Here is a 22492-nt window from a genome sequence, read left to right as displayed (position 1 = left end):
CTTTAAGGCATTAAACTAAAACTGGGTGGCAACTTTAAAAAAACGCTGACAGGGAAAGAGTTAAGAATGCTTCCAAGCATATTTGATCATCACTTCAACAGTTGCACAATATAAATGTTTATGTATATTTTAGATGAATGTTGATTTATGAAAATAAACACCACAGTCTTAAATCATTATTTTCATTGTGTCTTTGCTGCATCTGTGTTGGTTGAAAACTGCGCTCTGCTGCAGCCACATTTGATTCTGATGAACTACTTTGTTTGGCGGAAGAGTAATATTTGTAATAATATAATTACAATTTATTTGTGTTTCATTTTATGAAATTCTGCTATGCATACGAAGTAACCGTTTTATAAACGCAATAAGCCCCGCGAAGCAGTGGTGTTACAGTGCATTTTATAACAGCTAAGGGGGTTTCTGCTTTGCGTTCTGCCTAGTCTCGCGTAGCCAGACCTTCAATACTGAAGGTCTGGTATTTTTCGCCGCCCACGAGCTGTTTGACCGACATGTCAAACAACCAATCACAGTTTGTTTCGTCTAGCGTCACGTTTCGGACTCCCCACAATAACGAGCCAGCTGGCAACAAGTCAGTTATTGAAATAACCAGCCGCAACCGAATAGCATCTAAATAAACATTACTCACCATAGAACAACCACACCAATGAGACGCTCCCGTTAAACATCTGTTTGAAGCATATCTCTCCACTTTTTAACACATACAAGCAATTCAGGAGAACCGAACTTTTTGACTCCAGTAACTGCCTCAAGCAACTCTTGGATGTCTTTTAGAGAGTCCATGCTGCGAACTTTGCATATTTTTGAGAATTCAATGTTTAGCTGATCATGATAACTGGTCATTATTATCCATGTGAACACGACTGATTCTCTTCCTCAATGGAACGTCAGAGCTTTGAATTCCAGGGACAGAAACTAATCGTGACACTCGCGTCTCCTGGAAATCTGGTTTATTTCAACCAATCAAAGACGACTTTGACATTCTCACAGGGTTTCCAGAAAAGTGTACGAAAAACATCAGACGTTCAGCCAACAGTCTGTGGGCGTGACGTCTGAGGCTGAGACTACGTTGTGCCTAACAACGCCCCTTAGCTGTTATAAAATGCACTGGTAACCCACTGCTTCTTGGGGCTTATTGCTTTATATTAGGATAGATCTTTAGTTCACCTAAACAAAAATATTTGTTCTGCTGAACTTGAAAGAAGATATTTTGAGGAATGTTTATAACCAAACCAATCAGATGCATAATTTTTTCCTATGTATGTCAATTGGGCCTCTGATTGGTTTGGTAATACAAACATGCCTCAAAATATCTTCTTTTGTGAAAACCGAGTGATGACAGAATTTTCATTTTTGGGTGACTGTCCCTTTTTAAGCTACTGTCCCAGTGACAGCTACAGTATAGGGACCATTCTGACCACTGTGACATTTAAATTGTTTCTATAGCAAACAGCATGCATTTTTAAAGTAAGCAGAGAAAAAAGAAAAAAGGTTGAATGATGTCACTCAAATTTTGTTGGTTTCACATAAATAGCAGTATTTTACTGAGCCAGAGAAATTAAGTCAGTTGCAGTTTAGGAAGCAAGGGTTCACTGAATTGGGTTTACTGGAGATGCTGTGCCAGACTACAATTAGAAATGTTCTCTACATGGAAAATATTTTATAAGCGAGTGTGAAGTACATGGGGGGCTTTATTTATGAATTAATTATGTTTATTTACTTGAATTCGCAAATAAAATGTGCAGTTGGAAGGCTTCATTAAATCCAAATGCTGTATGCACTTTCCTCATTGTTGGCACCATAAAAGAAGCCTTCAGTTTGTATTGCAGCTGCTAATAAGAATATAAACCAAAACTGTTTCGCAATGACCTCATTTGCATCTTCCAAATCAGAAGTGAATGTTACATACGAAATGCATGAAAAGACAACGATTACACTAATGCATTGTACAATGCATACAAAGATGTACAATACTACATTTTTGCAGTGGGTTGCTCTTTGGACCAGAGGTGTCACAAACAGTGGAAAGGAGCATATAGCATTAGTCATATCACACAAAATGAGTTGTGTTGAATTCAGGCCACACCGAGTTACATGCCTGGAGCAAATCTCAAATTTTAAAGTCAGGACTGAAGTCAAAACCATGTGATAGATGAGTCCTGCACCAACTCACTAATTCCTACACGGGTACACCGCAGTGCCTGTTTTGTTATAGCGAATGAACAGGGAAGTTAACTAAGGTCACAATGAACATGATCCGGTGGATCTTCCCTAACTCTCCAACTTTTCCAGCTCAGCACTCTTTGGTCTTCATTTCCCCCACAAAGTTATGAAATTGCTCAGAGATGATTAACACAGACTTAATGACCTGCAAAAACAACAGCAGCTTGTGAGTTTCTTCAATTTGCTGTTGCCCACCTCCCTCCCCCATATAAGGGAACAATATACCCCTGCCTTGCTCTCATAAGGATTCATTACCCTGCTCTGAGATTTCCAGGCCAGGCAAGGGAAGCGTTATTTCCCCTGTGTTGGCTCTCACATTGGCAGGGCCATTACTCTTAACACTCCTGCAAAGGGGCTAATGGGGCAGCTTTACTGACAGAGAAGAGGAAGGGGAGGCGGAGAGGGAGGGGGTGGGAGGGAAGGGGCTGAGATGATATGGTAATCAGAGAGGGAAGGGATTTGGGAATTCCGACTATATAAAAGAAGTGGGTACGAGAAGTAGAAAATGTAATTTGTTGAACTTGGTCCAAAATTACAAAGCTTTATGAAAAATGAGATAATGAGGCAAACTATTGTTCCATTTATGCTTGTGATTATAAAAAAACATTCATCTGGGTAATGTAGTTCTGTAATGTGGATACTCATTTATGCATATTTCAGCAACATCAAGTGTCTGCAAAGTTGAAAGAGGACGACTGTAAAAAGTGAATGGGTCAGCGGAGTGCGATAACAGTCAAACGCATGTCCTGTAGTAAGCAGACCCATATATGAATTCCAGAATGAGAAGACATATGGCTGTACTGACCATGTTAGAGCGATCAGCCTCATGCCAATAAGACCTCCAACAGGCCCAGCCTGAGAGCAAAGCAATTACAGGGGCAATTAAACAAACGTTGGGTCGGAAGATTGGTGGGGACCTCAAAAACACTGCTAGGACCTTTAGAAATAAAACGAACATGAATTCAGGGAGTCAGCACTGGCAGTCCCACTAGGTCAAACATCAAAAGTGTACATAAATTTAAGTTTTAGAGGAAAAAACAGGAAGGACAAATGTAAAAACTCTCAAAAGACAAAGGGATGGATTTAGTCAATAACCTGGCCTTGACGTCAGGTAGACATCTTACAGGCAACATTTTGAGTTTAAAAGACACACTTAACTTAGCATTTATTGATTATTACATACACATTTAGCAGGAATTGGGCAATGAAAGTCTTGAATCTACACTGAATCAACACAAGCTAACCAAACCAAAATTAAATAGTGTGTGCTTAAAATCAAAGATACAAATTCACTATTTAACTTAATGGTTTTAATTTAACTTTGTGATTCTTATAGTAATGTGTTAAAGATTAAATGCTACAAACATATTGTAAATGTTTGAAGGCACATTAAAACAAGGCAGAAATTCATGGCTGTATTAACCAATATGTGACCCTGTCTGTGGAATTTGCATTGTAAAAATATTTGCTGCCTTAAAATTTTTAAGGCCCCCCTAATCTAGAAAATGCACTTTTAAATGTGTTTCTAGCTGAAAATGAGTCGCCAGAAACATCCTTATTATTCAATCCATCTATTCTTTTTTGTGTAATCTCCTAAACTGCAACAGTCACACAAAGCAGACTGTTGGGGATCCCTTATCAATGTGATGTCATATTGATTACACCCCACCAACCATAACCGCTCACAGACTCCGCCTTATGAGCTAAGTTATTAAGTTCAACTTTCTGTCAGAGACACATGTTTTGATGTAGTCCAAATCACATGTGTAAGCGCTCTACCCCCTACTTTGTATGCGGGGCCGGGGAGGGGAACAGAAGCTTTCTTTGCATTTAAAGAGGCACACACAAAAACGTTTTTCATTGCAGCCATAGCCATGTTCAATATTGTTTAATGAAAGATATGTGGTATATTTTGAGCATAGACTGTAAATAAAAAGACGGACTGTGACGTCATCCATAGGTTTCTGAAAATCGTTTTTTAAACTTAAAGTAGGCGGTGCCTGCCGTTGCCATCTTGGCTGCCCGTCCCCGTGCGTCACTCGTGGATATCCGAAAATGTGTAAAGAGGCGGGACGTGGGTCAATCTCAACTCTAGTGACAGCAGTAGCTATTCAACCGTCACTCAAGTGGCCATGCCCTTAATTATGTAGAACTTTAAGGTTTAATATAATTAAAACAGATGAGTTACAAAAAAATTCACCCCCCCTCACAGTTGTTATGAAGGGCAAAATTAGCTATACAGACCAAAAAAAAATTTTGTACCAGCCTGTAAACATATTATTTTCTACTGTAAATTTGGGCATTTTAGCATGGGGGTCTATGGGAGTTGACTCCCTTTTGGAGCCAGCCTCTAGGGGCCAGTCGATGAATTGCAGTTTAAATCACTTTCGTATTGGCTTCATCAGAGAGAAGAGATTTCAACGTACTATTTATCTTGCCAAGATATTATAAAACTTATAAAATGATTTGACTTATTTCAACTACACTTTATAAGTTATAACAACAATAATAGTAAGTTAAAATGACTTGCTAAAAATGTAAATACATTATGAAGCAGCAAAAACTTTTTTACAGTGCAGTCATCTTATTATGAAGTCTCATAATCTTATTATGAAATTATGAGCATCAAAGTTTCATTTTATTAATTAATTTCACAATAAATTCAATCTTTGTCATGGCCTTACTCTGTCAATATTAAAGAAACCAAGATTATATTTTCACAGAATGTTCTTTACATTGTGTAGGATGATTTTATGTAGAAAACTGTATAAGTAGCTTATTTTCACAGACTGCGTCACATATGTAGTTGACACACTAAGTGAAACAAATCCATATTAAATAATGTGATGGTGTGATCTCACAAAAACCTCACGCTGTATTAAGTTTAGGTATCAAAGTTACATGTTAAGATTATCCTTAAAGACTGCGCTTCCTCTTTAACATAAAATTTGCTTCTGGAAAATATAGCAAAAGACTAATATTGCTTAATCCACACCAGATCCCTTGGTGCATAATGTCACCGTCTCCCCCAATGCATTGCTTAGCACGGTGCCCTTGACTTCCCCCATACCATAGTCTTAGCCAATCAGCTACCTCCTCCAGGGACCAAACCTCATTAACTGCTTACAGAAAGATATTCTCTATTTAATTGCTCCTCTTAATAGACCAGAGGAGCATGAAGTAGTGACAGCTGCATACATACATGCACAAGCTCGCACACATACACAATCACAAAAATGCTGTGAATCCGTAACTCATTTATTAAGGTTGAAGTTTCAGCGTTTAAAACTGTTATGGGATCATAACAAACAACATTAAAAAAGTTTATGTTTAAAAGAGGCGATCCCAGTTCAAGCAGATTGAAAGTTGTGTATCCAGCACAGATGTTATTTCTCCATCCATGCTGAACTCTGACATCCTGATAAACTATATCCGATCCTTTCTTGAATGTGGGACGTGTTTAGGTTGTTGCATCCATTGAAGACTCAAAAGTATATATTCACATAGATTGTTGATGCACAATAGCTAAGCATATGTCACAACCTTGATCAAAAGCTTACAGTATGAAACACTTATGAATAATATATATTTAGCCTGTATTATGTGATTCCATAGAGTTGTGAGCATGTAAAGAACAAGAAATTCTTGCACAATATTGCCAAAAATATCAAATCTTCAGACACAATTCCGTACAACTATAGTCCTCAAACTATAATCCTATTCCATGCAGGCACCATTTGGCAGTCATTCAGTTAATCCCATCCCTGCTGATTTGCAGGAGTAGATAGAAAGGAGAAGTGGGAAATAAGTTACAGTACTCATCTCTACTGCCTTTGGGACAACAGTTCACAGAAGGCTGTCATTTGGGAAACAGTGCCGTAATTGCTTTTTGTGTATTAAAGAGAAATGTCAAGGCCAAAGACAGAGAGGGCTTACTTGCGTTCCACTGGAGACCTCATCCCATGAATGAATTCATCCGTCGCAATGCCTTTCGCAAGAAGATTCTTCGCCATTTTCCATTTTCCGAACAAAAGGGGAATTAAGGGCCTGTTGGCAAGGTGGTAAACAGCGAGAGACTTTGTAGAGCAACGTGGGGGAAAGGAGAGTCGCATTGTTTCTATGCGCTGATTGTTTTTCTGTAGTCACAATGATCCTGGGAGTCAGTCTGGGAGTCAAGGTCAGACCTGAAGAGAGGCAGAGGCACAGTTATGTTAAATGCCCTCATTTTAACCACAGTATACTGCCTATATCGAGCACAGATGGGAGGTGACATCCAGGGAGAGTTTGTAAGGAGGTGATGGAAGCTCAGTTGTCCAAGGTGGGGGTAGACAGGTAGATAGGTATGTAATCATACATGATGATGCTGTACACTCACAAAAATTAAGGTATAAAAAGCTACACAAGTTGTCTTTTCAAAAAGTATACTTTTGTTCCTAAATGGTACACACTGGTACCTTTATGGTAGACACTGGTACCTCATATCTGTACCAAAATGGCACATATTAGGACCTTTTAAAAAGGTACTGTCCCAGTGACAACTTTTGTACTTTTTTCGGAGAGTTTTTCTGGCAGTGCTGGCAGAGGTCCAGACCTTTGTGTGTGCAAATCAATTCACCCATATTTTAGGAACTCAGACTGGCACGCATTTGTTGGCGGGTTCACCTTTGTGTTATTGGGCTCTTGTACTGCAGTTGTTATTAGCAGAAGATACAGTCTGCTAATATGATCATGTTTCTTAGCTAGCTCAAAGGATTAGTCCATTTTCTTAAAAGAAAAATCCAGATAATTTACTCACCACCATGTCATCCAAAATGTTGATGTCTTTCTTTGTTTAGTCGAGAAGAAATTATGCTTTTTTGAGAAAAACATTCCAGGATTTTTTTCATTTAATGGACTTTAATGGACCCCAACCCTTAACAGTTTTAATGCAGTTTCAAAGGACTCTAAATGATCCCAAATAAGGCATAAGGGTCTTATCTAGTGAAACGATTGTCATTTTTGACAAGAAAAAAAAGCACTTTTAAACCACAACTTCTTATCTATCTCTGGTCCTGTGACGCGCCAGCGCAACCTCACGTAATTGCGTAATGCCATGGAAAGGTCACGTGTTACATATATGAAACGCACAATTGCGGACTATTTTAAACAATAAACTGACACAAAGACATTAATTAGTATCATTCCACATAAAACAACGTCGGAACGGTCCTCTTTCTCCACACTTGTAAACACTGGGGTGTAGTTTCGCATATGTCATCCGTGACCTCTTGACGTGATGACGGAATAAGTAAGGTCGCGCTGGCGCGCCACATGACCAGAGATAGACAAGAAGTTGTGGTTTAAAAGTGCATATTTTTTATTTTTCTTGTCAAAAATGACAATCGTTTCGCTATATAAGACCTTTATGCATCGTTTGAGATCGTTTAGAGTCCTTTGAAACTGCATTTTCAAACTGCATTAAAACTGTTACGTGTTGAGGTCCATTAAAGTCCATTAAAATGAGAAAAATCCTGGAATGTTTTCCATAAAAAAAAAAAAATTTCTTCTCGATTGAAGAAAGACATCAACATTTTGGATGACATGTTTTTTTTTTAAGAAAATGGACTAATCCTTTAACCAACAATTTTACATCAGTCAACCAGCATCACCGGGATCATACTTGTCTTGGTCATGCCAGCTCTAACCAGTAAAAAACTACTTGGACCAGCATAGAAATTCAGACTGGTTGATGCTAACCTTTTCACCAGGGACAAAGAACTAATAATAAGTGGTCTGCAAAGGGTTTACATGCATGGATAAAGTTCGAACATATACTGTATAAAGAAAATCTGTGAAAAAACAGTAAAATTCCGGCAGCTGGGGTGCCGGAAAAATACCATAAAATAATGAGCACAATAAATTACAGAAATTTTCTGTAATACAAAAATATTTTTTTCCCAGTAATTTTACATTCAGGGTTGTTGGACAACAAAGTTAGACTACTATGAATACTGTTTACAAAGTATTACACTTTACTGCAGTTTTTTTTCAATATAATCTTTCATCAGACTTTGTAGTCACATGAATTACCATACAGTACATATCACTATAAAGGCATCAGATAAGTCTTTTAAAACTCAATGTGTCAATAGCCTTTGAGCTGTGACCAAAGCTTGGCTTTCATTCACTTTCCATTACAGCCCATTGAATGGATTTGTTTGGTTTTCTGCTGTCTTCTGATGATCTTACAGAACAAACATTCTCTACATTTGTCTTCGCCTTGTCTATTTGTTTACATCCACTCTTTCTGTTGATAGCAAGACTGAGAAAAATCACTCATAAATAACTAAATTAAAACGTGCATGCTGACTCCAGATGGTGGTTGATGCCTATGTGACAGATTTTAATGCCCCATGAAATACAAATTGAACTTGTCTGTGAGCTTAACTAAAGGCCTACAAAAAAAGAGGGGCTTAAAAGGTTCTTCACAGCGATGTCAGAATAACCATTGTTGGTTCCATCATTAAGTCAACCATCTTTAAAAGAACCATTTTCTTCTTATTTTTTTTAATGTAAAGAACCTTTACCTTTTGTGAAACATAAAGATTCTTCGGATGTTAAAGGTTATTTATGAAAAATTTTGCCAATAAAGGTTTTTCGATGGCATCATGGAGCACCTTTATTTTTAAATGTGTATAAAAGGATGACCATTTTAAGATGTCCCATCTCTTACTGTTTCAATAAATACACCAACACATAAGAAAGCTTATTGTCATGGTTCTGCCATTTTGTCCTTTGTTTAATCTAGTCTTGTGGCAGAACCATGACAGACCCATGTTTTGTGTGAGAGCACTGGCTTTGTTTATTCCTAGCCATGTGCTCTCAGTCTCGTCTCTTGACCCCGCCTCCTTGTTTCCTCATTAATTATCCCATTATTGTTTGATTCCTGTCACCTGTTGCCCTCATTAGTTCTCCTCTATTTAAGATCCTTGTGTTTTTTGTCCTGTGCTTGTGCATTGTTTCCAAGTTCATGTGAGTACTTTGTTAAGCAGTCTTGTCTAGAGTTATATATTAAGTGTTTGGTCTAGTTTATTGTTAAGTGTATCTAGTTAAGTGTCATAGTTTAGTCCTGTCTTCTGTCTAGTTTAGTGTTCATTTAGTATCTTGTTTATGTTGTTTTGCCCCCTCGTGGGTTTTGTTTTCTGTTTTTGTACAATAAAAGTCTTTAGTGTTCATCTCGGTCAGCATTTGGGTTCATCCTTCACCTCACCATAACAGAATGCACAAGCCAACTATGAACCCAGCAGACTGGATGTACCGGCGCTGTGCGAGGAGAGGACGCAGCTTTTCTGTGGTACTTGAACCAGGTCCCACCTGGTACGATCCTCTCCTGTTTGGACCCGGGGTCAATTCTAGGAGGGAGCCAGCCAGAACCGCTGGTCCCATCCCTTTGTCTGCCATCCCGGAGGGTCTCACCGTGGGAGTTCTGGCGCTGGGGGACCCAGCGATCACCACTCCAGTTCCTGCCAGCTCTGTCCAGCCCCCTGACCTTCGTGGTAAGCGTGAGAGGAGGGTTTCGTGGGAGTCGCCGTCCGAGGGGTCCTCTTCGGAGCCTGCTGCTCCCACCACTGTCCTCACCTCACCTGCCACATCATCTGCGCCACGTCCGCGCAAGAAGAGAAGGAGGAGAGGTGTTGTGGACCCTCAGCCTCAGTCTGCGCAGCCACCGCTGCAGCCCCTGCCGCCTGCGCAGCCACCGCTGCAGCCCCTGCCGCCTGCGCAGCCACCGCTGCAGCCCCTGCCGCCTGCGCAGCCACCGCTGCAGCCCCTGCCGTCTGCGCAGCCACCGCTGCAGCCCCTGCCGTCTGCGCAGCCACCGCTGCAGCCCCTGCCGTCTGCGCAGCCACCGCTGCAGCCCCTGCCGTCTGCGCAGCCACCGCTGCAGCCCCTGCCGTCTGCGCAGCCACCGCTGCAGCCCCTGCCGTCTGCGCAGCCACCGCTGCAGCCCCTGCCGTCTGCGCAGCCACCGCTGCAGCCCCTGCCGTCTGCGCAGCCACCGCTGCAGCCCCTGCCGTCTGCGCAGCCACCGCTGCAGCCCCTGCCGTCTGCGCAGCCACCGCTGCAGCCCCTGCCGTCTGCGCAGCCACCGCTGCAGCCCCTGCCGTCTGCGCAGCCACCGCTGCAGCCCCTGCCGTCTGCGCAGCCACCGCTGCAGCCCCTGCCGTCTGCGCAGCCACCCACAGCGCCCCCTGTCACGGACCCTGTCTTGTCTCCGCTGCCGGACGCAGCGCCCCCTGTCACGGACCCTGTCTTGTCTCCGCTGCCGGACGCAGCGCCCCCTGTCACGGACCCTGTCTCGTCTCCGCTGCCGGACGCAGCGCCCCCTGTCACGGACCCTGTCTCGTCTCCGCTGCCGGACGCAGCGCCCCCTGTCACGGACCCTGTCTCGTCTCCGCTGCCGGACGCAGCGTCCCCTGTCACTGTCTCGTCTCCGCTGCCGGACGCAGCGCCCCCTGTCACTGTCTCGTCTCCGCTGTCGGACGCAGCGCCCCCTGTCACCGTCCCTGTCTCGTCTCCGCTGCCGGCCACTGCGCCCCCTGTCACCGTCCCTGTCTCGTCACCGCTGCCAGCCACAGCGCCCCCTGTCTCACCGGCTCCTTCAGTTGCTTCCTCCCGTGCTCCATCGTCCTGTTTGTCTGCCTGGTCCCCTGCTACTGTCTCCATGTCTTCCCTGAACTCTCTCCCCTACCCAGTGAGTCCGGGCTCACCCCCGTCGGTTCCCTTGTCTACCCCTACCACGCCCTGGAACCCTGCCTTGCCTCCTTTTGTTCCCCTTTCCAAGCCTGCTCCCTCAAAGATCCCCACCAAGCCTGCCCGGACTCCTCGTCCCAAGCCCTCTACTGCCCCTGAACCCAAGACTCCTTCCCCACCTAGTCCAACCCAGCCTGGACCACCTCCCTTTGTGAACTCTGTTTTGCCTCCGCCCCCCATCCCTTGTTTATTTTTATTATGTCACCCCAACCCCTTTGTATTGTATTCTTGTCTGCCTTTGATATTGTTTATCATGTTTTCTTGGTGTCTGTCTATCTGTCAGTCTGTCATGTCTCGTGTTTAGTGTTCCCCTGGGGAGCGTCTGGAAGCCGCTCCTTAAGGGGGGGATTCTGTCATGGTTCTGCCATTTTGTCCTTTGTTTAATCTAGTCTTGTGGCAGAACCATGACAGACCCATGTTTTGTGTGAGAGCACTGGCTTTGTTTATTCCTAGCCATGTGCTCTCAGTCTCGTCTCTTGACCCCGCCTCCTTGTTTCCTCATTAATTATCCCATTATTGTTTGATTCCTGTCACCTGTTGCCCTCATTAGTTCTCCTCTATTTAAGATCCTTGTGTTTGTTGTCCTGTGCTTGTGCATTGTTTCCAAGTTCATGTGAGTACTTTGTTAAGCAGTCTTGTCTAGAGTTATATATTAAGTGTTTGGTCTAGTTTATTGTTAAGTGTATCTAGTTAAGTGTCATAGTTTAGTCCTGTCTTCTGTCTAGTTTAGTGTTCATTTAGTATCTTGTTTATGTTGTTTTGCCCCCTCGTGGGTTTTGTTTTCTGTTTTTGTACAATAAAAGTCTTTAGTGTTCATCTCGGTCTGCATTTGGGTTCATCCTTCACCTCACCATAACACTTATAGCTTGTCAAAAGATTTTAAAATAAATAAATTAAAGGGAAAGTGATGAAAATTCTGTCATCATTTACTCACTCTCATGTTGTTACAAACCTGTATAAATATCTGTGTTTTGATGAATACGAAGGAAGGTATTTTGAGGAATGTTTGTCACCAAACCATTCACGAGCCCCATTCACTTCCATAGTATTCGTTTTTCCTACCATGGAAGTGAATGGGGCCTCTGATGGGCTTGGATACAAACATTCATCAATATATCTTTGTGTTCATCAGAACAATAAACTTATACAGGTTTGTAACAACATGAAAGTGAGTAAATGATGACACTAGAATGTTCATTTTTGGGTGAACTTTCCCTTTAAAAATTGGGAAATGATCAATAAAGATAAAACTAAAATGTTGCTAGGCTTTTTATTTTGAGTGATCGTGGCAATTTAACCCCACACTCCTCTAACCTCTAACAGTAAATTCAAAATCATCTGTACCAGCAACACTTAGCAACTTACCAGTCTATGAATGAAACAAAACTAATACTAATCAGATTAAGAATAGTTATAGGTCAATGTGCTGGAACAAAATAAATTGTGGGGAGCAGAAGAAATTAACCTCATGTCACGACAGACAGAACAACAGAAAATGACAAAACTCTCTCCCGTGATACAGCACAATATGACTCGCAAGATGTTTGTGACAGGTTGCAGTAATCTTGGGAGATTACTTGATATTGTGGTAATTAGTACAAAACCCATCACAAACAATTACGTGAACGCACTTTGCATCAACAAGCCGGTGATGTTGTGATCCATGGAAAATTCAATCAAGTCATCTTTCTTCTGGGCATTTATTAGCACTTAGCATTTGAAAAGATACGTGAAAGACGTTCACGCTTGAATGACCATTACATTTGAATATTCATGGAATGTATGGCAGAATGGGATCATTTAAATTTTTGAATGTTTTAGGAAGCCCTAAAGACTTTATATACACACACACAAACTATTTATTTATTACTATTTATTTATTTACTTCCTCAACATTTTGGAAAGTTGGTACAAAGACAAAAACTTGATTTTAGGAGAATGCAGATGTTGACAAATACCTAGAGGCACATAAACTTATAAAGAAAAATCAAGATCTGAAGATTCTTTAATTCTTTTAAAACCACAGGGATATAAAAGATCACTTAAACAACCATTGTTAAATGTGTCATGCTTTTGTTGGTGTTGCACTAATGGAGAGATTTAGCACAAGAGGAAGAGGTGGTCACCTGCCATGCATGCACGTCTGATAGCACGTTGGATGCGGCCCCACAAGCTGCCCCTTATCGATTTACATAATTTACCCATTGCACCCATATGCTACCAGGACAAACGCCATTGTTCTAGCAAAGGCTTTCTAAACACTCCTTCTGTGTTCCAGTGTTTCGATAACCGAGAGAGAGAGAGAGAGAGAGAGAGAGCCTGTCCAGTCATAGTAAACTATTCACTGCTCCTCCTAAACCGCATCCCAACTAATGCTGTTTTTGTCCGTCTGTATTACCAAAGAGGACCTGCCCCCTAAATGCCTGATAAGAATGCAAGTGCAAAATCAGATTAGCTCTTTTTCTGTCCCATACTCTGATTCCTCTTTACCTCCCACACCAGGGACTCAGGGCCCCCAAACAAGTGTCATCCCTGGTGGCAGTTGTTGGCCAAGATCTCATTGGTTGTCTGTTTATAAAAAGAGTGACCGGGAATAGGAGTGAATTAATTTGCCGTTTCACAAAACAAGGGAACACCACTATAGAAAAAGAAAAGTATAGTGCAAAATTGGATTAGAAATGTGATTTCCAAATAGGCTACAGTAAAACATGGACAAACCCAACCATTGGTCTAAATTAACCTAGAAATGTCCATATTTGACCCAACCGTGGGTTCAAACAGCCCAACATTTTGAGTTAAAACAATACAGCATATAAAAACAACGGTTGCAGGGTTTGTCCATATTTGACCTAACCATTGGTTGAAACATCCCGGCATACTATAGCACAATAAAAAAATATCACTGCCCCTGTAATTTCATCAGAATATTTTTCTTAATTCATTATCTTATATTTTTAGCTCAAAACTGAAAGAGATGCACATGTAGGTCCAAGCACAATTAAAACAATAAGCACTACAGCATATTTTTGTCTACCTGTGATCATTGATAATATAATCACAACTCGCCAAAAGAGGGCAGCATAGAGCTGTTGGGAAACGCGTGTTAAATTGAGGCTGTCTGTCATCGTCCGATCATGCTGTATCTTTCCAATTGAGCTCTTGAGTAAAATTGCGGTAGTTCGTCAAAGGTTGTCACTGAATACATTGTTGTTTTGCAAACATTACAGTGAATTGTGAGTGTATACGATGCTTGACAACTTATTGCAACACAAAATGCAATGCGTAAAATGTGCAGGATGTTATTAATAACGCAACTAATAAAACAAATGAAAAGGCCGAATGAAGAAATAATGTTGATAAATATTCTGTAGCATATTCTGTTAGTGAATTTCTACGTTATATTCAACCAAATGTATTTATTTATTAATACGTTATTTCACATGATAAACAATTCTTGATTTTAAAGGTCAGAATATCAACCTTTGCAATACAGTTTAGTTGCTATATAGGCTAATTTATTTAATATTCTATCTGTACAATATTCAAAAAGAATTATGCGCACTTTTGTGTTTATTATTATTATCATCCCAAAACAGGCAATAAAATATTTTACACGTGTATTGGAAAAAACAATCCCATTGTGTTTTCATGCTTTATCACTAAATGACATATGCATAAAGTTTATTACAAAGTGCGCCACAGTTAACCTAAACAATGGATCATTTTGTATAACATTTATTTGTTTGTGTGACTTATGAAAATATGTTCTTACTCAAATAAAGCCATAATTCTACCTCTGATGTTTTGATCGACACTTTAATAAAAACAAAGAAATAGGCCTGTTTGCTACAATGAAAAAGAGCATCTTTATAGCACGTGCAGTCAAGTCAGTGTGAGGCACGTGATGGGGCAGGCAGTAAAATCTTTGGCTCTTGCAGATGACAGTTCAGTTCACATGTAAACATTATTCTGGAGACATTTATGAACCTGCATTGCATTGTTTATGTCCTCTCTCTGTAGTGAACAGAGAAGTTATATTTGACTTGCACGCAGCACAACATCATACAATTTTAATGACTCCTAAGTATCACATTTTCCTCCCCATTCATTTCGCATCGAAACGGCTTAAAATGCGTCACTACTACTGGTTTGCAGTGACATTTTTGTAAATCCAGCCTGTGCGCTATATATTTACGCGCAATGGACCTTTTTAGTTGAAAAATGGCGCAATGATGTCATGACATAATCGCAGACATTTTTGCATGCTGCCAGATTTTAAGTGCTTATTTTAAACACTGTTGTTTACAGATGCACAGCTCACATACCAGTAGTTCATTTTTGACCTGGATGGTAATGTGTGCACACCCCTTAGGAAAATATAATCATGGCTTTACTATATCAGCCACTGTTTATCTATGATATTTATATTTGAACCACAGTAACCACCTTTTTTTGAGGCAATCAATCAATTTAATATATTTTACAATAATAAAATCATGGTTACTATACTTTTACATAATACATTTTTTAATTAAAAAATTTCATTAAAAAAAATTATATTTAAAGACAACTGATCTCAAAGAAAGTATTATGACAAATTTTTGAGAAAAATAGGTAAGCAAAAAGAAATAAGGAAGTCAAACCTGTGACACTTGATCTACTTCACTGTGTATAAAAACTCACTAAATATTGCTGTGTTTCTTAGATATCCCACGTGACTGTAGGGTTAACAGGTTGTGTCATGGTACATGCACAGGTAAAGACTGGATTCACCACAGTTATGGTATCAAAGGGCTGTTTTTCAGTTGAGTCAGTCAGCAAGGGATAGCAATGGGACAAATGCCCCTTCAAAAATAGCAGAGGGCAGCTGGCGTGTGCGGTCTTTCAGCAGTCCCCTCCTGGGCCAGGACTTAGAGGCCTGTACATTAACTCCTGTACAGACCTGTACGGCATCTCTGCAACTTTGGGCCAACGCTTTAAAGGTTAATGTGGACCCCAAGGTTTCACCCAGCCATCTTCCATTACTGCTCTTCAACAGTATGGGTTACAAAATCGCTCCCAGTTGACAATGAAAAGTGCACATGTACCCACAGCGAGACAGTCATGGAAATCATTTAAGCCCATTAGCTCTCTTGCCCCAACATGTTGCAGTGAGCCAGAGCAGCGCTCATAATGTATTAATGCTTACTAATTCATTTGATAAATCTCTGTTCCAAAATCCCACCTGCATTTTGTTGTGTGGTAACAATGTACCTTTTTTTTCAAATGTCAACATGCCTATACCACAGAATAAATTTAAATGGACAAACAGATGTTAGCTTATTAAAAAAATATATATTTTGCAATACAATACAGCTTATTTTATTTTAAGTAGGCTACCTTACATAATACCTTGCTTTTGGCATTTTTGAGATCGCTTTGTCTGAAGAGCTTCATATGCGGGCAGAAATGAGGGCAACCCTAATGTCCCATCATGCTAATTGAGACATATTTGCTCAACAGTTGTTTGTTCTCAGGCTGCCAGCAGATGTCCCCTGGTACAGGGTTTCACTGTGTTTGACAGTTCAGCTATTCACCTGTCAGTCATAGAGGAATTTAGCTGTTCTCCCTGCACCTCCTACCCCCTTAATTTCTGCCTTCAACGTGGGCCAGCTATCAAGAAGCGGTCTTTTTAAAACTTTGTTTGGAATAGTCTGGCCACATGTGTCTCCCTGCTACTGACAAACTATGTGCAAGTGGTGACTGAGCTATCGTGACAAAGACATTACCTAAAAACCCCCATACTTGAGCCAATGCCTTCATGATGTGTTTCAAACCAGCTGTCTCTCCTATATGCTATACTGTAATGACTGGGGTGGGAAAAAATGAGAGAAAAAGAGACTTAAACACCAGAAGGCCAGCACGTTGGGATTGGGTTTATTCTATTATCAAAATTTGCAGAAATATCTTGCCAATATGCAATGTTTTATGTTGAAACATATGCCTAATACATTCATTTGGCCTACATCACTTAGTTGTTTTAGTATTAGAGAAGTTAAAGCAACACTAAAGAGTTTTTGCTTTTTGCTCCCCCTACAGGTTGGAAGCGGAATTATCCATTACCGCTGTCGTAAATAATTTAGCCTACTGCAGCAAAGCTGGCTCTGACTGGATTGTAGGCAAGTAAAGCAAGTTTTTGTAGTTTTCACTCGAACTACAGGACCGCGACCCGACGGTTGGAAACTTCTTTAGTGCGGTTTTGGCCGATAGAGGACTGAAACTTTTATGGAAACGTTATTTTAAGGTAAAAAAACTCTTTAATGATTGCTTTAAACCAACAACAGTTGTTTATGGGAGAACATAAACTTCATTTCAAAGACCAAAGAGCACATATCGTCCAATTCATGTTTTAAAATTTCCTTTGGTGTGTTAGTACATGTTAATGATATGCAAAAGGTACAAACCCCAGAGTCAACAATGAAGCGTGTTATCGTCTCCATCCTAAATCTCTTTTCTTGGACTAAATAAATAGTTATCATAACTAGTTGCTCCATAATTTGTTGACTCTACTAGCTTACAATAAGTTGACACAGCATTTTGGTGAGGAGAGTAATTAAACTTATCATACTTCAGTAACCTTTACTTGAGAAGTATGAGTGTCTCCATACCCTCCCAACAGTTGGTGGCGGTAATGCACCATGCTGGATGCCAACCGCCAATACAAATCAACGAAGAAGAGATTGCACATGCGCAGTTCCTCCTGAGACGTTGGATTTGAACCATCACGCGGCAAAAGAACGTTTGTCTGGATTTGGTTTGAAGGTAAGAGCATGCAAAATGTTAATTTGGAGAGGCCATGTATGTAATACTTCAGTCTGTTTGTAGGTTAAATGTATTTCTACAATTTAGTAAAGTCAGGACTATGTTCTGTTAATGTTCTGAGCTGAGTTTTGTTTGTGAGGTAAGGTTTAAGCTAAAGCTAGCTAACCACCTTGTCATAGTCCCACCTTGTAAATCTCAAATTTCTTAAACTGTAAATATGAATTCATATCGCCAAACGCAATGTGCTTGTTAACTGTTGCGTGCATCGGCTATAACTGGCGATGGCACAGTAAAACTTTAACTTATCTGCTAGCTCAGCTGTTAAGCAGGAGGTCTGGATCAGAATATTCATATATTCATTCGATTTTTAATTTTGAGATTCGAATTTTTTTTCTGTTTTTAACATTAGCGTTAATGCAGAGATTGCCAAGCAGGAAGTGCACTTCACGCTCCCGCTCAAGGTTTGTAACTTACTGTTAATGTGCTCCAATATTAAAGGTGGGATATATTTTTCTATTGAAAGGGCATTTGGTATTTTTGTGATTTTAAAATAATTAAGGTTATTTATTTAACATTTTGGCCCAAGCAGAAAATTAAGGGCACCTCAACTCAGCCTGCAATTATTTAAAATTTTCCAAAAATAACTGCATTACTGAAAAATACTAGATACTAAACCTAAATTAATGAAACTTTCAGAATAGAAAGTTATGATATGAACCAAATAACCATAAAACCCCCTTGACTAATTCTAAGCATAAAATACATACATATACAATTTGTTATATTCAGATAGCTTGTTGTAATGGAATGAGTAGCAGGGCAATATACATACATGTATCCTTTATGCCTTACAAGCAAGCGTTAATTAGAGCTGATTGGATGCAGAAGTTGCAGTAATATATTCATTTTCGAGGCTTGTGTAATTCTAGTTTTCTGGCCAGTGTGACCTAGTGATTTGTTATTAAAACGAATCCAAAATGACTTCATTAAATGCTCATTTGTCTGTTTCTTTAGGTTCTGTCAGAGTTCTTTCGCTTAACCAGCAAAAACCTCAAAATCGAGTTTTTCAAAGAACTGGACAAATACACTCCTCGCTGTCTTGACATTTTCAAGTCCAAGGGTGGATGGTACCGGCCAGATACTTAAGGCGTATTTGCATCATCAAATCGCACTGGGGGTACGTTTCTCATGCACATTAATGATTTAATGGTGTCAGCAAAATAGTGTAACCACATTGTATTTTCAGAGCTGTTAATTGATGGTCCTTGACCATTTATGGGTGATATGTATGAAATTATCTTTCAGAATACAGATGTTACTGCTTAGTGAACAGCAGTCCTCCGTGGCCTTCCCATCCTCCTTGGAGATGAGAACAAAGACTTCTTCAAGACATACTTTGTAAGTAGTTTCAGGTGCTAATTTACAGTGGCCGAGTAGGCTTGTCGCGATAGTCGGTGTAACGGTGATTACCAGTGTGTCAGCCTCTTACCGGTTAGATCACTTGCCCACCGCGACACCGTCTTTCACCGTCGTTTTGATATTTTTTTGTAATTAAATAATTTAGTTTTGTTAGAGAGAGCAAACATGAATGTGTCTTCTGCCTGAATTCAGCAGAGCTGAACGCGCATCATCACAGAGCAGCCGGTGTCAGATTTCATTTATTCCTTTCAGAGTGTGTGAGGCGAGCGACTGACCAGACAATGGCAGAAGCCGTATGCTTACTCATTTTTGTTATAATATAGATATATGTTGTTTAAAGGAATAGTCTACTCATTTTCAACATCTAAATATGTTATTACCCTAACCAAGAATTGTTGACACATCCCTCTATCATCTGTGTGCGTGCACGTAAGCACTGGAGCGCGCTGCGACGCTTCGATAGCATTTAGCTTAGCCCCATTCATTCAATGGTACCATTTAGAGATAAAGTTAGAAGTGACCAAACACATCGTTTTTTCTATTTAAGATGAGTAGTTATACGAGCAAGTTTGGTGGTAGAAAATAAAACGTAGCGCTTTTCTAAGCGGATTTAAAAGAGGAACTATATTTTATGGCGTAATAGCACTTTTGTGAGTACTTCGACCCTCCTGAAAAGTCCGCTCCCCTTCTCACTCTCATAATGGGAGATGGAGGGTGTTACTGCGCCGAGTCGAAGTACTCCCAAAAGTGCTATTACGCCATAAAATATAGTTCCTCTTTTAAATCCGCTTAGAAAAGCGCTACGTTTTATTTTGTACCACCAAACTTGCTCATATAACTACTCGTCTTAAATAGCAAAAACGTTGATGTGTTTGGTCACTTCTAACTTTATCTCTAAATGGTACCATTGAATGAATGGGGGTAAGCTAAATGCTATCGAAGCGTCGCAGCGCGCTCCAGTGCTTACGTGCACGCACACAGATGATAGAGGGATGTATCAACTCTTCTTAGTTAAGGTAATAACATAGTTTAATATTGAAAATGAGTAGACTATTCCTTTAAGACAGCGTACGCAAGCACTGCATTTAAACAGTTGCATCTAATTCAAATTGAAAGTAAGCCCCTCCCACCCTGTGAAACTGGTATCATCGGGGTTGTCACGCACCGATTAACCGGTGGGAAAATTCTGTCACCGCAGCAACCCTATGGCCGAGAGGGGTCACAACACATGCATTGCAAATGCCACAGCACCTCCAGATTTGGAAACAACAGTGTCATAAAAGTGGCCTATTATTTTCATATGTGCCATATGCAATTTCGACATGCAATGCAAACTGCACAGTAGAGCTGGGCCATAAATTGACTGCAATTCTCATGCGTATCTCATCAGTTAAGCTGGTTTCATGATTAGTAGTAAGTCGCCATCACCTGCTTTCAAATGCAGCAGCATTTACTACACAGAGACGTATTTCACTGAGAAGCTAGGCAAAATCGTGTTCGTAATCGTGGAAAATCGCCTCTGATAATGCATGAGATTTTGCCGAGCTTCTCTGTGAAATACGGCTCTGTGTAGTAAATGCTGCTCCACCTGAAAGCAGGTGATGGTGATTTACTATTAATCACGGAGCCAGCTTTACTGATGAGATGCGCATGAGAATCGCAGTCGATTTCTCGCCCAGCCCTACTGCTCAGTACAATGTGTAATGCATAGGTTATGCTTATTGGAAATTTTAGTTAAAAGGACCTCTGGCTAGTTTAACAAATTAGCCTTTTTGGGTTAGCCCTAACGTTTTGCCCCACAAACGTGATAGAAGAACACCCCAATGTTTTCGTTGTAGCGATATTTAAAGACAGCATTTTTACCCATAATGCATTCTGGACTGATGTAGATGGCTCCAAGCGCTGCTACAAACATAAGGCAAATAAACAATAACGTTATCAAGATAAGCTATTACCTCAGTTAGCGAGCGAAATATACCTTCCTCCGTGTTTACGGCATGTTTAGGCTCAAATTGGAAAGTCTTGAATGGCAGACATTTCGCTCGCTAATTGAGGTAATCGCTTCACTTGATAATGTTATAGTTTATTTGCCTTTTGTTTGTAGCGGCGTTTGGACCGGTCTACGTCACGGTCCATAATGCATTATGGGTCAAACAAACAATGGTGACTTACTAGTAAGAAGGTTGTCTTAAAATATCTCGCTACAACAAAAACATTGGAGGTGGTGTTCTATCACGTTTTTGGAACAAATGGTAGGGCTAACTCAATAAGGCTAATGTGTCATCAGCCAATGCCTCTTCAGATGTAAATATGAGCAGATGTGAGATACCCTCAATTGGTCCTGATCAGAACTACCTATCAACCTTCTTTCTAAAGTGGCTGCTTTGTGTTTTCTACCTAAATGCAAGGTTGTATATCAATGTGGAATTGTGTAATATCTCATGTAATTTGTGTTTTTAGGACTGTGATGAACCGGAACTGGCCAACACCTCCATTGAGATCCTAACAGTAATCCCGGAAGGTACCCCACCTCAAGGAACACACCAACATTTTGGGTTTTTGGCTTGTTCACCAGAATTCCCCAGAGTTGGATGGGTCCATACATGCCATTTTCATCTCTGTGTGTCCTGTGGCTTTGTCTGACGCGCCCACCGCTAGCTTGGCTTGGCACAAAGATTGTAGGTAGATGGCTTCAGCTAGCATGCTGCTCCCTATGGGTGACAAAGTAGCGCAGACATTTTCCTATTTGTGTTTTGTGATTTGTGTGGTCACAGCGTGTACAAATAACAAGGTCATATGAGAGACAGCCATCTTCTAACAATATACATACAGGGAACTATAGAGGCGCTGCTACTTGGGTGGAGTGATTTGTTCGCAGCACCTGAGAAGCCCCCTGGTGAGGAGAGAGTTGTGCTAATCACTCCGCCCAAGTATCAGTGCTTCATCTGAGAATATAGTTTCCTGTATGTATACTGTTGGAGGATGTCTGTCTCGTGTGACCTTGTTGTTTGTGCACGCTGTGACTGTGCAGGTCACAACATGTGAGTAGGAGAATGTTCGCGTTGATTTGTCACTTATTTGGAGCGGTGTGCTGGCTGGAGCCATTTACTTCCGGTCTTTTTGCTGGGCCGGGCTGGCGGTGGGTGCGTCGGACGGAGTTGCAGGGCGCACAGAGATGAAAGGGGTGTGTATGGACTTATCTAACTCTGGGGGATACGGTGAATAAGTTTAAACCCAAAAT

At 40.7% G+C, this 22492-nt stretch overlaps 1 long non-coding RNA gene across 2 annotated transcripts; it reads left to right on the top strand.

Annotated features, from left to right (window-relative positions):
- The first annotated feature begins 17694 nt into the window (after nt 1–17694).
- Nucleotides 17695–22004, top strand: LOC129448793 (uncharacterized). Of its 2 annotated transcripts, none has more exons than XR_012358107.1 (4): nt 17695–17832; nt 18847–19009; nt 19138–19230; nt 21712–22004. It is a non-coding gene; the product is annotated as an uncharacterized lncRNA (long non-coding RNA). The 2 variants fall into 2 exon arrangements; XR_012358108.1 differs by lacking the exon at nt 17695–17832 and adding an exon at nt 18240–18293.
- The last annotated feature ends 488 nt before the right edge of the window (nt 22005–22492 follow it).

Source organism: Misgurnus anguillicaudatus, chromosome 16 (assembly GCF_027580225.2).
Source record: "Misgurnus anguillicaudatus chromosome 16, ASM2758022v2, whole genome shotgun sequence".
In the NCBI taxonomy this organism is placed as follows: domain Eukaryota; kingdom Metazoa; phylum Chordata; class Actinopteri; order Cypriniformes; family Cobitidae; genus Misgurnus; species Misgurnus anguillicaudatus.
Note: the sequence above shows the minus strand (reverse complement) of the source record. Positions and strands in the feature narration are given on the sequence as shown.